Below are 12,126 nucleotides of genomic sequence, written 5' to 3'. Positions count from 1 at the left end.
GAATAAAAACTTCCCGGTAAAATTGGTAAACATTTTTAAAATAATAGTATTTGGATGTTGGTGAGCTTGGAGTGAAGCTGGCACCATACACTGTTGTTGAGAGTGCTTTCTGGAAAACAATTTGTTAATAAGTGTGAAAAATTGAAAAAGATATAACTAGAAGTGCTGCAGAGATATAACCAGAAGTGCTGACTATATATATGTGTGTAAAGCTGTTAACATATTAGTGCTTACAATACTGAAATTTTAGAATGACTTAAATGCCCCCAAAATGGGCAGAGAAATAATTTTTAAAGTTTATGTATCTTGTGTAGCCATTGTGTTTGTACATTTTTCTAATGATATGGTTAAGTATCTTCTATATACGGTATATACCAAAAGATAAGATAATCTACATTTTCCTCCAGTAAGAATTAAAAAATTAAAAAGTCTTGTGGGCTGGGCATGGTGGCATGTGCCTGCAATTCCAGCTATTCCAGGAGCTGAACCCAGGAGTTTGAGACTAGCCTGGGCATTAGAGCAAGCTCCTGCCTCCAAAAAAAACACCTCTTCAGTAATTAAGAGAGACAACAGATGGAAATAAAGATTTTTAAAAAGACAAAAGGCTTGTGAACTATTTGAATAAGTAAACAATATAGGGATAAAATAGTCATCTATTTAAAGTATTAATTTGGCCAGGCACAGTGACTTATGCCTGTAATCCCAGCACTTTTGGGAAGTCGAGGCGGACAGATCACTTGAGCCCAGGAGTTCGAGACCAGCCTGGGCAACATGGTGAAACCCCATCTCTACAAAAAATACAAAAATTAGCCAGGCATGGTGGTGTGCGTCTGTAGTACCAGCTACTTGGGAGGCTGAGGTGGGAGAATGTCTTGAGCCCAGGAGGCGGAGGTTGCAAGGAGCTGAGGTCATGCCACTGCATTCCAGCCTGGCTGACAGAGCCAGACTATCTTTAAAAAAAAAAAAAAGAAAAAAGTATTCAAATATATACATTTGAGATAACATACGTATTAATGTAGAAATACTAATTTTTCCCCCTACTCTGTCCTGAAATGATTTTGTAAACACTGTTCTCTTATTTTGACATCAATGTTTTTGTCATCACCAGAACCACCTTTTAGCCACTAATGATCTTCCATCTTAAATTCTCTGTCCACAACCTTAGATCCTCAATACTTTCGAAATCTAAATATGATGCCATAGGAAAATTTATCCCAAATTACCCACTTACAATTTGTGCTTTTTATAACATAACCACTTACAGTACTTTTTTTAAAATCCCCATACATTATTATGAAAATATTCAAACATGTAGCAAAGCTCAAAGAATTGTATAATGAACATCCTGTACCCACTAACTACATTTAACAGTTGTTAATCTTTTGCTCTGTTTCCTTTATTACACTATCACATATCTATCCATCAATCCATATTATTTTTTGATATGTTTTATAAGTTGAAGACATTCCTAAGTACTTAAGCATGCATTTCATTAACTAGAGTTTAAATTTTTTTGCAATATTCATGGTTGTGATGTAATTCTTAAATATAATGTATATATGAGATATATGAGTTTTTGAAATGCCTCCACCTGTATAATCCAACACCATCAAGATACAGAATATTTCCAAGGCCGGGCACGGTGGCTCACGCCTGTAATCCGAGGACTCTGGGAGGCTGAGGTGGGTGGATCACCTGAGGTCAGGAGTTCAAGACTAGCCTGGGCAACATGATGAAACCCCATCTCTACTAAAGGTACAAAAACTTAGCTGGGCGTGGTGGTGCGTGCCTGTAGTCCCAGCTACTCAGGAGGCTGAGGCAGGAGAATCACTTAAACCTGGGAGGCAGAAGTTGCAGTAAGCTGAGTTCGCACCATTACACTCCAGCCTGGGCAACAAGAGTGATGCTCTGTCTCAAAAAAAAAAAAAAAAATTTCCCATCACTCCTGAAAGTTCCTTGATGCCCCTTCCTAGTCAGTTCCTGCCCCTCCCACTGATCATTTTATACCCATCATGATAAACATGATTAGACAATAATGACTAATGGCTGATAAACTTGGGGGGGTGGATTTTTACTGAGAAGCAGGGTTTTTACATACCCTTTTCACATCAGAAAGGGTGGGTGGAGGAAAAACAAACCAGTGATTATATGGTAGAGAAATCCAGCAGCACCTAGACTGTGTGAACTCTATTTACATCATCAAAGGAAGGAGATATGGCCATATCTGCCTCCAGATGTGATACCTAAAAGGGATATAACATCACTTTTTTAGTATTACAGCTGAGAATGCATCATGAGAAATGCTCTTTTTTAAAAAAAATAAAGCCAGTTTTGTGTCATGAAAGATTAAGAAATGGGAATTTTCATAAGAAACCAATAAAGGCAGTAGAAATATGCCAGATTATCCGCAGAGATGGTAATTAAAGGCAATACCTGCTCCTAGACTGGATCCTGTACTGGAGGGGAAAAATGATTATAAAGGACGTTATTAGATCATTTAACAAGGAAATGGACAGTAGATTGGCGTCATATCAGTGTAAATTTATGAAGTTGATTACTGTGGTGACAGAAGAGAATATTCTTGTGTCTTAGGAAATACTAAAATATATATGGTTTAGGGCCATGATGCATTTAATTTACACTCATATACTTTAGAAAAAGATATGTAATATATATACATATATATAGAAAGAAAACAAGTTATAAAGCAAGGAGGTAAAACATTAACTGGATAAATCTGGGTTACAGATATATAGTGTTCAGTATTTATTTCTCTAACTTCTTGTGAGTGTGAAATTATTTCTGAATTAAATTATACAAATAACTAAAAGGAATGACTAAAATAGCAGTTATCATTCCCACCTCCCAGGTTATGATCTTAAAATGTTTTCTACAAAAAGAAAACCAAGATTTCATAGAAGAAGATGATTCCAGGTCTGGGGCAGGAAATATTTGAGCTTGGAATATCTTAAAATTCCAGATTTCAGGGAAGCTATCAAAGACTAATATAAGATCTTACCGAAAGGTGTTAGGAGACAATTTGGAGCAGTTTTGTATTGACCAAAGATGGGACAATGTGAGCTTCAAGAACAGAGTAAATTGCCGTGGTTTGAAATCCATCAAATATGTTGAAACCCATGAGTTTATTATGATGATTTTCCCCCTTTTTCACTATATAATCATTTGCATATTTATGGGGTACATGTGAGTTTGTTACATGCAAAGAATGTGTAATGATCAAGTGAGGGTAATTGGGGTATCCATCACCTTAAGTGTTATTTCTATATGTTGGTATCATTTCAAGTCATCTCTTCTAGTTACTTTTAAATATACATAATACTGTTGCTAAGTATAGTCACCTTAATCTGCTATCAAACATTAGAACTTACTTCATCTAACCCTATGTTTGTATCCACATCCATTGCTTCCCCACTCTCCCCCACCAATCCCCTTCCCATTCTCTGGTATCTGTCATTCTAGTCTCTATGTCCATGAGATTTAAGTTTCTTAGCTTCCACATATGAGTGAGAGAACATGCTGTCTTTGTCTTTCTGTGCCTGACTTCACTAATTCCATCCATGTTGCTGCAAATGACATCCATGTTGCTGCAAATGAAATCCATGTTGCTGCAAATGACATGATTTCATTCCTTTGTATGGCTGAATAGTACTCTAGTGTATATATGCACCACATTTTCTTTATCCATTCATCCGTTGATGGGCATTTAGGTTGATTCCATATCTTTGCTGTCGGGAACAGAGCTACAATAAACTTGTAAGTGCAGGTATCCCTTTGATGTACCGATTTCCTTTCTTTTGGATGGATACTTGGTAGTGGGATTGCTGGATGGTATTCTATTTTTAATTTTCTGAGAAATCTCCAAACTTTTCCATAGCAGTTGTACTAATTTACATTCCCACTAACAGTGTAAAAGAGGTTCCCTTTTCTCCACACCCTCGCCAGTAACTGTTATTTTTTGTCTTTGTGATAATAGCCATTCTAACCGGGGTGAGATGCTATCTCATTGTGATTTTGATGCTTTTCCCTGATGATTAGTGATGTCGAGAATTTTTTCATATATTAGCCATTTGTATCTTTTTTGAGAAATGTCTTCCAAGTCCTTTGCCCATTTTTTAATGGGGTTATTTGGAGTTTTCTTTACTGTTGAGGTACTTGAATTTCTTGTATATTCTGGATATTAGTCCCTTGTCAGATGAGTAATTTGCAAATATTTTCTCTCATTCGAGGGTTGTCTCTTTACCCTCTTGATTCTTTTTGCTATGGAGGAGTTTTACAGTTTGATAGCCCCATTTGTCTACTTTTTTGTTTCCTGTGCATTTGAGGTCTTAGCTCTAAAATCTTTGCCTAGACCAATGTCCTAAAGAGTTTTCCATGTGCTTTTTTTTTTTTTTTACTAGTTTTATAATTTTGAGTCTCACATTTAAGTCTTTAATTCATTTTGAGTTGACTTTTATATGTTGTGAGAAATAGGGATCCAGTTTCATTCTTCTGCATATGGTTATCCAGTCTTCCCAGCACCATTTATTGAAGATGGTATTCGTCCCTCAGTGTATGTATGTTGGTGGCTTTATCAAAGATCGTTTGGCTGTAAATATGCAGATTTATTTCTGGGTTCTCTATTCTGTTTCATTGGTCTCTGTGTCTGTTTTTATACCAACACTGTGCTCTCTCAGTCCCTGTAATATATTTTGAAGTGATTCCTCCAGCTTTGTTCTATTTGCTCAGGATTGCTTTGGCTATTCAGGCTCTTTTTTGTTTCCATACATGTTTATGGATTGTTTTTTCTATTTCTGTGAAAAATGACATTGATATTTTGATGGGGATTACATTGAGTCTGTAGACTGCTTTGGGCAGCTTGCTCACTGTAATGACATTAATTCTTCTGATCTATGAGCATGGGAGGTTTTTCCATTTGTTTGTGTCTGCTTCAGTTTCTTTCATCAGCGTTTTGTAGTTTTCTTTGTAGAGATCTTTCACCTCCTTGGTTAAAGTTATTCCTAGTTGTTCGTTGTTATTGTTGTTGTTGTTTGTTTTTGTTTTTTTTTTTTTGATAGCTATTGTAAATGAGATTGCCTTGATTTCTTTTTCAGCTGTTTCATTATTGGTGTGTAAAAATGCTACTGATTTTTGTATTTTGACTTTGTATCTGCAACGTTACTGAATTTGATTATCAGTTGTTAGTCAAATGGGTTTTCTGCTTGTGTTGAAATTATTATATGGTTTTTGTCCTTCATTCTGTTTATGTGATGTATGACGTTTATTGACTTGCATATTTTGAACCATGCTTGCATCCCTGGTATAAATTCCATTTGATCATGTTGTATTATCTTTTCGATGTGCCATTGGATTCAGTTTGCTAATATTTTGTTGAGGATTTTTACCTCTTTTCATCAGGGATGTTGGCCTATAGTTTTCTTTTTTTGTTGTGTCCTTCTCTGGTTGTGGAATCAGGGTGATGCTGGCTTTGTAGAATGGGTTAGGGAGAATCCCCTCCTCTTCAATTTTTTGGAGTAGTTGCAAGAGGATTGGTGTTAGTTCTTCTTTGTACTAATTTGTAATTCTTTGTACTTCTTTGTAGTAATGCTTTGGTAGAATTCTGCAGTGAGTCCATCTGGTCCCCAGCTTTTCTTTGTTAGGAGACTTTCTATTACTGAATTGGTCTATTCAGATTTTCTGTTACTTTCTGGTTTGATTTTCGCAGGTTGTATATTTCCAGGACTGTATCCGTTCCCTCTAGGTTTTTCAGTTTGTTGCATATAGTTCATAATAGTCTCTGGTGATTTTCGGTATTTCTGTGATATCAGTTGTAATGTCCCCTTTTTTATTTCTGATTTTGTTTGGATCTCCTTTCTTCTTGGTTAGTCTAGTTAGCAGTTTATCTTTTCAGAGAACTGATTTTTCATTCCATAGATCCTTTGCATTTTTTTAAGTCTCTGTATTTTGTTTAGTTCTGCTGTGATCTTTATTATTTTTTCTGCTAGCATGAGGTTTCGTTTGTTTTTGCTTTTTTTAGTACCTTGAGGTGTGTATCACTATAGTGTTTATTTAAAATATTTATTTGTGTTTATTGCTATAAACCTCTTTTTTAGCATTGCTTTTGCTGTGTCCCCAGGTTTTGGTATGTTGTGTTTCTACTTTCTTCTTTTTTTTTTTGTCTTCTTTGAGACAGAGTCTAGCTCTGTTGCCCAGGCTTGAGTGCAGTGGCACGATCTCGGCTTATTGCAACCTTTGCCTCCCAGGCTCAAGAGATTCTCCTGCCTCAGCCTCCCGAGCAGCTGGGACTACAGATGCGTGCCACCACACCTGGATAATTTTTGTATTTTTTTTTTTTTTAGTAGAGATGGGGTTTCACCATGTTGGCCAGACTGGTCTTGAACTCCTGACCTCAAGTGATCTGCCTGCTTCGGCCTCCCAAAGTGCTAGGATTACAGGCGTGAGCTACCATGCCTGGCCTCCACTTTCATTTGTTTCAAGAATTTTTTTTATTTCCATCTAATTTCTTCATTGATCTAGTGGTCGTTCATGAGCATATTGTTTAATTTTTGTGTATTTGTATAGTTTTCAAAGTTCCTTTTGGTATTGATTTCTAGTTTCATCCCATTGTGGAATACAGTGTGATTTCAAGTTTTAAAAATTTGTTGAGACTAGTTTTGTGGCCTAACATGGTCAGTCCCATGTTCCATGTGCTGATGAGAAGAATGTGTATTCTGCAGTTGTTGGATAAAATGTTCTGAAAGTGTCTGTTAGGTCCTTTGGTCTGAAGTCCAGTATAAGTCCAGTGTTTCTTTATTTTCTATCTAGATGATCTGTCTAATGCTGACAGTGATGTGTTGAAGTCCCCCGTTACTATTGTGTTGGAGTCTTCCTTTGTATCTAGGAGTATTTGCTTTGTAAATCTGGGTACTGCAGTGTTGGGTTCATATATTATTTTGAATTGTTATATTCTCTTGCTGTAATGATCTCTTTATCATTATATGATTACCTTCTTTGTCTTTTTTTAAACTTTTTTTGACTTAAATATATTTTATCCGTGCCGGGCGCAGTGGCTCGAGCCTGTAATCCCAGCACTTTGGGAGGCCGAGGTGGGTGGATCATGAGGTCAGGAGATCAAAACCATCCTTGCTAACGGTGAAACTGTGTTTCTACTAAAAATACAAAAAATTAGCCAGGCATGGTGGCGGGTGCCTGTAGTCCCAGCTACTTGGGAGGCTGAGGCAGGAGGATAGCATGAACCTGGGAGGCGGAGGTTGCAGGGGGCTGAGATCATGCCACTGCACTCCAACCTGGGCAACAGAGCAAGACTCTGTCTCAAAAAAAAAAAAAAAAAAAAGATATTTTATCCGATATAATTATAGCTACTCTTGCTTGCTTTTGGTTTCCATTTGTGTGGAATATCTTTTTCCATCCCCTTATTTTCAATCTATATGTGTCCTCACAGGTAAAATACATTTCTTATAGGCAACATATAGTTGGATCATGTTTTTTTACCCATTCAGCTAGTCTGTATCTATTAAGTGGAGAATTTAACCCATTTACATTCAATTTTATTGATATGTGAAGATTTGTTTCTGTTGTATTGTTGTTTTCAGGTTATTTTGTGTATTATTCTTTGTTCCTTTTTGTCTTGGTTGTCCTTGTTGTGTGCTGATTTTCTGTGGTACTACCATTTGATTATTTTCTCTTCCTCATTTGTGTATTTGCTTTACCAGTGAGTTTTGTATTTTCAGGTGTTTTCATGGTAGTAACTATTGTTCTTTCACTGCCAGGTTTAGGACTCCCTTGAGCATTTCTGTTAAGGCAGGTCTAGTGGTGATGAATTCTCAGTATTTGCTTGTCTGGGAAAGATTCTATTTCTTCTTCGTTTATGAAGGATAATTTTGTTGGATGTAGTATCTTTGGGTGACATTTTCTTTCTTTCAGCACTTATTTTCCTATTATATCCTGGCCTATAAGGTTTCTGCTGAGAAGTCTGCTGTTAGTCTGATGGTGGTGGGGGGAGGCCTCTCTGTAGGTGACTGGATACTTTTCTCTTAGTGTTTTAGAATTTTCTCTCTGTTATTGACTTTAGACAGTTGGACTGTAATGTGCTGTGGAAACCTTTTTGCATTGGGGAACACTGGGCCTCCTGCATCTGAATGTCTGAATCTCTTGCTAGACTTGGGAAGTTTTCATCTGCTATTTTGATAAATAGGTTTTTCATCCCTTTTGTTCTCATCTCACCTTTGGGGATACCAGTAATTCATATATTTGGTTGCTTATAGTATCCCATATATCACAAAGACTTTGTTCATTCTTTTTTTTTTCTTTCTTTATTTTTGTCTGGTTAGTTTTGAAAGACCTGATTTTGTTGTTGTTGTTGTTGTTTGAGACAGAATCTGGCTCTGTTGCCCAGGTTGGGGTGCAGTGGTGTGATCTCGGCTCACTGCAACCTCTGCCTCCCAGGTCCAGGCAATTCTTGTGCCTCAGCCTCCCGAGTAGCTGGGATTACTGGTGTGCACCACCACGCCTGGATAATTTCTTGCATTTTTTAAAGAGACAGGGGTTTCACCATGTTGGCCAGGCTGCTCTCGAACTTCTGGCCTCAAGTGATCCACCCACCTCGGCCTCCCAAAGTGCTGTGATTACAGATGTGAGCCACTGTGCCTGGCCAAGACCGAGTTTCAAGTTCTGAGATTGTTTCTTCTGCTTGGTCTAGTCTGTTGTTGAAGTTTTTTAGTGTATTTTGTATTTCATTCAAGGAGTTCTTCAGTTCCAGAATTTTTGTTTGGTTCTTTTTTATGATATCTTTCTGGTAAATTTCTCATTCCTATCTTGAATGGTTTTTCTGATTTCTTTGTATTGTCTTTGGAATTCTCTTATATCTCACTGAGATTCCTTAGTATCATAGTTTTGAATTTTTTCCCCCAGGATTCTTGAATTTCTTTTTGATTGGGATCTGTTGCTCAGGAATTACTGTGGGGGTGTCATATTTCCTTCTTTTTTCATGTTTCCTTTTGTCCTACATTCATACCTGTGTATCTGGTGTAACAGTTACTTCTTCCAGCTTTTTGAGTTTGCTTTCATAGGGGAGAGCTTCTTCCCAAAGATTATATCAGTGGTGTTAGTTGGATAGGGCCTTTTGGCTTTGATTCTGGGTGTGCGTGATAGTGCAGTGTAATCTGTATTATTTCTTTGGCTATAAACAATGTCATTGGTATCTGTGATTTACTTGGTTGTTTAGGGTGCAGTTAGTGGAGTTTATGGTGAAGTTTTGCTAGGGACAGACATGTCAGGTGGGCCAGTCTTTGGCCCCAGTGGTGGCAGTGGTGGGCTGAACATGCCTTATTCTGAGCCCCAGCCCATCATATTCTGGCACTGGTGTCAGCAGGACCAGGTAGGTCAATTCTTAGATGTCCAGGTAGCTTACTTAGATGCCAGTAACGGCACAGTGGGCTGGGCAGGTGAACAGGTTCTCAGGTCCCAGCGTGGTAGGGGCAGTGCCAGTGGTGGGATGATCCCCTGGATTCTAAGTAGTGAATGCTGGTGTTGGCAGTGACTGTGGTGCAGGGTTACCAGACAGCCCCAGACACAACTCTCAGGCTTTCTCAATCTCTTCAGCAGAGCCGCACAGAATGGAGAAGGAATCCACCCTTCGTACACAGGCCCCAGCACAAAGGCCATGCCACCAGTAGGGGCACAGTCACCACTCACAGGCCTAGACAGGCAGCTCTCTGTTTCGCTCACCCCAGCCTCCCGTGGTAGCAGCAACAGCTGTGCCTGCAATGGTGTTTGGAGCGGGAGAAGGGATCCCACTCTACATGTGAGCCCAGGCACAGAAGCTGCTCCACCAGTGGCGGGGCGACGGGGGATCTCTCTCTCACAAGGCTGAGCACACAGTTTGTGCTGCTGGTGGTGGGGTCACTTTTCACAGCTGTATGCAGGGAGCTCTGGGCTCTAGAAAGCTGATGCTTTAGTTTCCTTTGTCCCAGGGGCTTCGTTTTTGGTACAGTGCACCATTATTTCCCTGGAGAATACTCTCTTGAGTTAGAGTACCAGAAACCCCATAGCACCTTTGGGTCCAGCCAACACTGTGCCACTATAGTCCTCTGGGTGGAGACTGGGGGAATGTCAGTGGAGGCTCCTGGGATGTGGAGATATGGGGGCTATGGTTCCCAGAGCAGGATGAAGTCTCCTGACAGCTGGGCTGTCGTGGTGGTGCCCAGTTCCAGCCGCTTAGGTACCAGAGGCTGGGAGAGGGGATAGTGACCCAGTGCAAGTTCCCTGTCTGGTGCAATGCTTGTGCAGGGTCTCCAAATCACTGCCCACACTAGTTTCAGGGTTGGTATGGGTAGAGGAGCTCTCTTGTGGTTCAGATTGCAGCAGTTTGTGATGGGGTTGTGGACTTCTAAAGTTCTCACTTACTCTTTCCCCTGCCCCAATATTGAGCCCCTCACAGCTGCCAGCAGATCTCAGACAAGTAGGCTGCTTGGTTCCTTCCCCTTCTCTGCCTCAAGTGTTTCCTGTGACTTCTCTGTTGGACTTTAATGTTCTCTTCCTAGATACCCTATTCAAGGTATGATTACCTATTTGCAATTTTGGCTCACTCTGGAGAGGGTGGGTGTCTGATATCTCTAGTCTGCCATCTTGTTTAATTCTTTATGATAAGTTAAAAAATTAATTCATCATCATAAGAGGATGATAGAGAGCCAGTTTGTCATCTTAAAAAATAGGCCAATAGCTAGGCATAATGATGCATACCTGAAGTCTTAGTTACTTAGAAGGCTGAGGTGGGAAGATCCCTTGAGGCCAGCCTGGGCAACATAGAAAGATCATGCCTGTTAACAAAAACAAAAATTGAATAGGAAGAAAAATCATTTATCTTGCCTTCGTTATATGAACTCTGTCACTGGATAATTTCATCATAGGTAAGGAGAAGTATCTTTATAATATTAATCCAGCTAAAAAGAAAAAAGTTAAAATATTACTATTTTGCCATAGTTAATATATCTCTAAGCATTGAATATCAACAGTTGCTAACACTACATAAAGAGAAAAAGAATACACTATATTCTTGCACACCTGATGAAAGAATATACTGTACTCCTGCTATGGCCTTATCAAAGGGATCAAACCTTAGTCTCTTCATCCTCAGGATCCAGCTACCAATTTGCAGGAAATGCCAAGCTCAGCGGAGCAAGTTGAACTATACCAAGTGTATGCAATCAGCAAATTCCAGATTGTGAGAAAGCCAAACAGCCTTGGTTCTTTAACAGATATTTTGTGTGGAAAAGAAACAGAAGAAGACCATGTAGAAAAAAATAAAAATGATTTAAAAGGCTCATCAGACTTTAATGGGCAAGACTGAGAAATATGTGTTTAATAGTTGATTTATTCTTCTCTGGGAAAATCTTATAGAAAACTCAGGTAAGATAAATGGCATATATAATATCTAGATATTGAGGGACTTTTTTTTTTTTTTTTAGTACTAAGAAATTTTTAAGATTATATGTTAAGGGAAAAGCCTTATATGTTTTCTATGCTTTTGAGAAGGGACCAGCAATAGTGATAGTTCTTTTGTTTAACTTAGGAAACAATCACGGCTTCAACTAAACTATCACCCATCCAAAAGTGGAACTAACTTAGGAAGAGGAGACAGGGAAAGTGGGGAATGAAGAAGAAAAATATAACAATGGTGAAGGATTGACATCGATATTTGAAGGAAATAACGAATGGAGCTAAAACTATAGAAAAAATTGTGAAGGTGGCAACTTTGCTTTTAGTATCTATTTTCACCTCTTCACTATCCAATAAAAATAAGTGAGCTTACCAACCCTCCAGGATTGCCTAGAAAAGTGAGAGAATGATAAATTTAAACAAACAGAATGTTAACCCACCTAAGTGAAACTATTAGAGGAAACAGCTTCAACAACAACAAAAATGGGCACTTAAGAAAATTCAAGTACAGCATAAAAATACTTTTCTGAGCTTAAAACTCAGTTGATGAAGTGGGGGATGGTCACTGTGGAGACTTAAATTATTCAACTGGAGACTTCAATTATTAGACTGGAAAAATAAAGTAAGATAAATCTTCAAAACATAGAGCAAAAATTCAAAGAGAATCATGAA

At 38.5% G+C, this 12,126-nt stretch overlaps 1 protein-coding gene across 11 annotated transcripts in view; it reads left to right on the top strand.

The window, feature by feature from the left end:
- Positions 1-12,126, top strand: part of ANKRD12 (ankyrin repeat domain 12) — a 149,370-nt gene that overhangs the window by 88,270 nt on the left and 48,974 nt on the right. Inside the window, exon 1 of one of the 11 annotated variants that reach the window (XM_054672046.2) lies at positions 11,262-11,424. The exons of the other annotated variants lie outside the window; for them this stretch is intronic. The gene's annotated coding sequence lies outside the window, so the exon portion shown is untranslated. Of the gene's footprint in view, positions 1-11,261; positions 11,425-12,126 lie in introns of those variants that run through there. 11 annotated transcript variants of the gene reach the window in all.

This window comes from Pan troglodytes, chromosome 17, assembly GCF_028858775.2.
Source record: "Pan troglodytes isolate AG18354 chromosome 17, NHGRI_mPanTro3-v2.0_pri, whole genome shotgun sequence".
Classification (NCBI taxonomy): domain Eukaryota; kingdom Metazoa; phylum Chordata; class Mammalia; order Primates; family Hominidae; genus Pan; species Pan troglodytes.
This window is presented reverse-complemented; position numbering and strand designations above follow the sequence as displayed.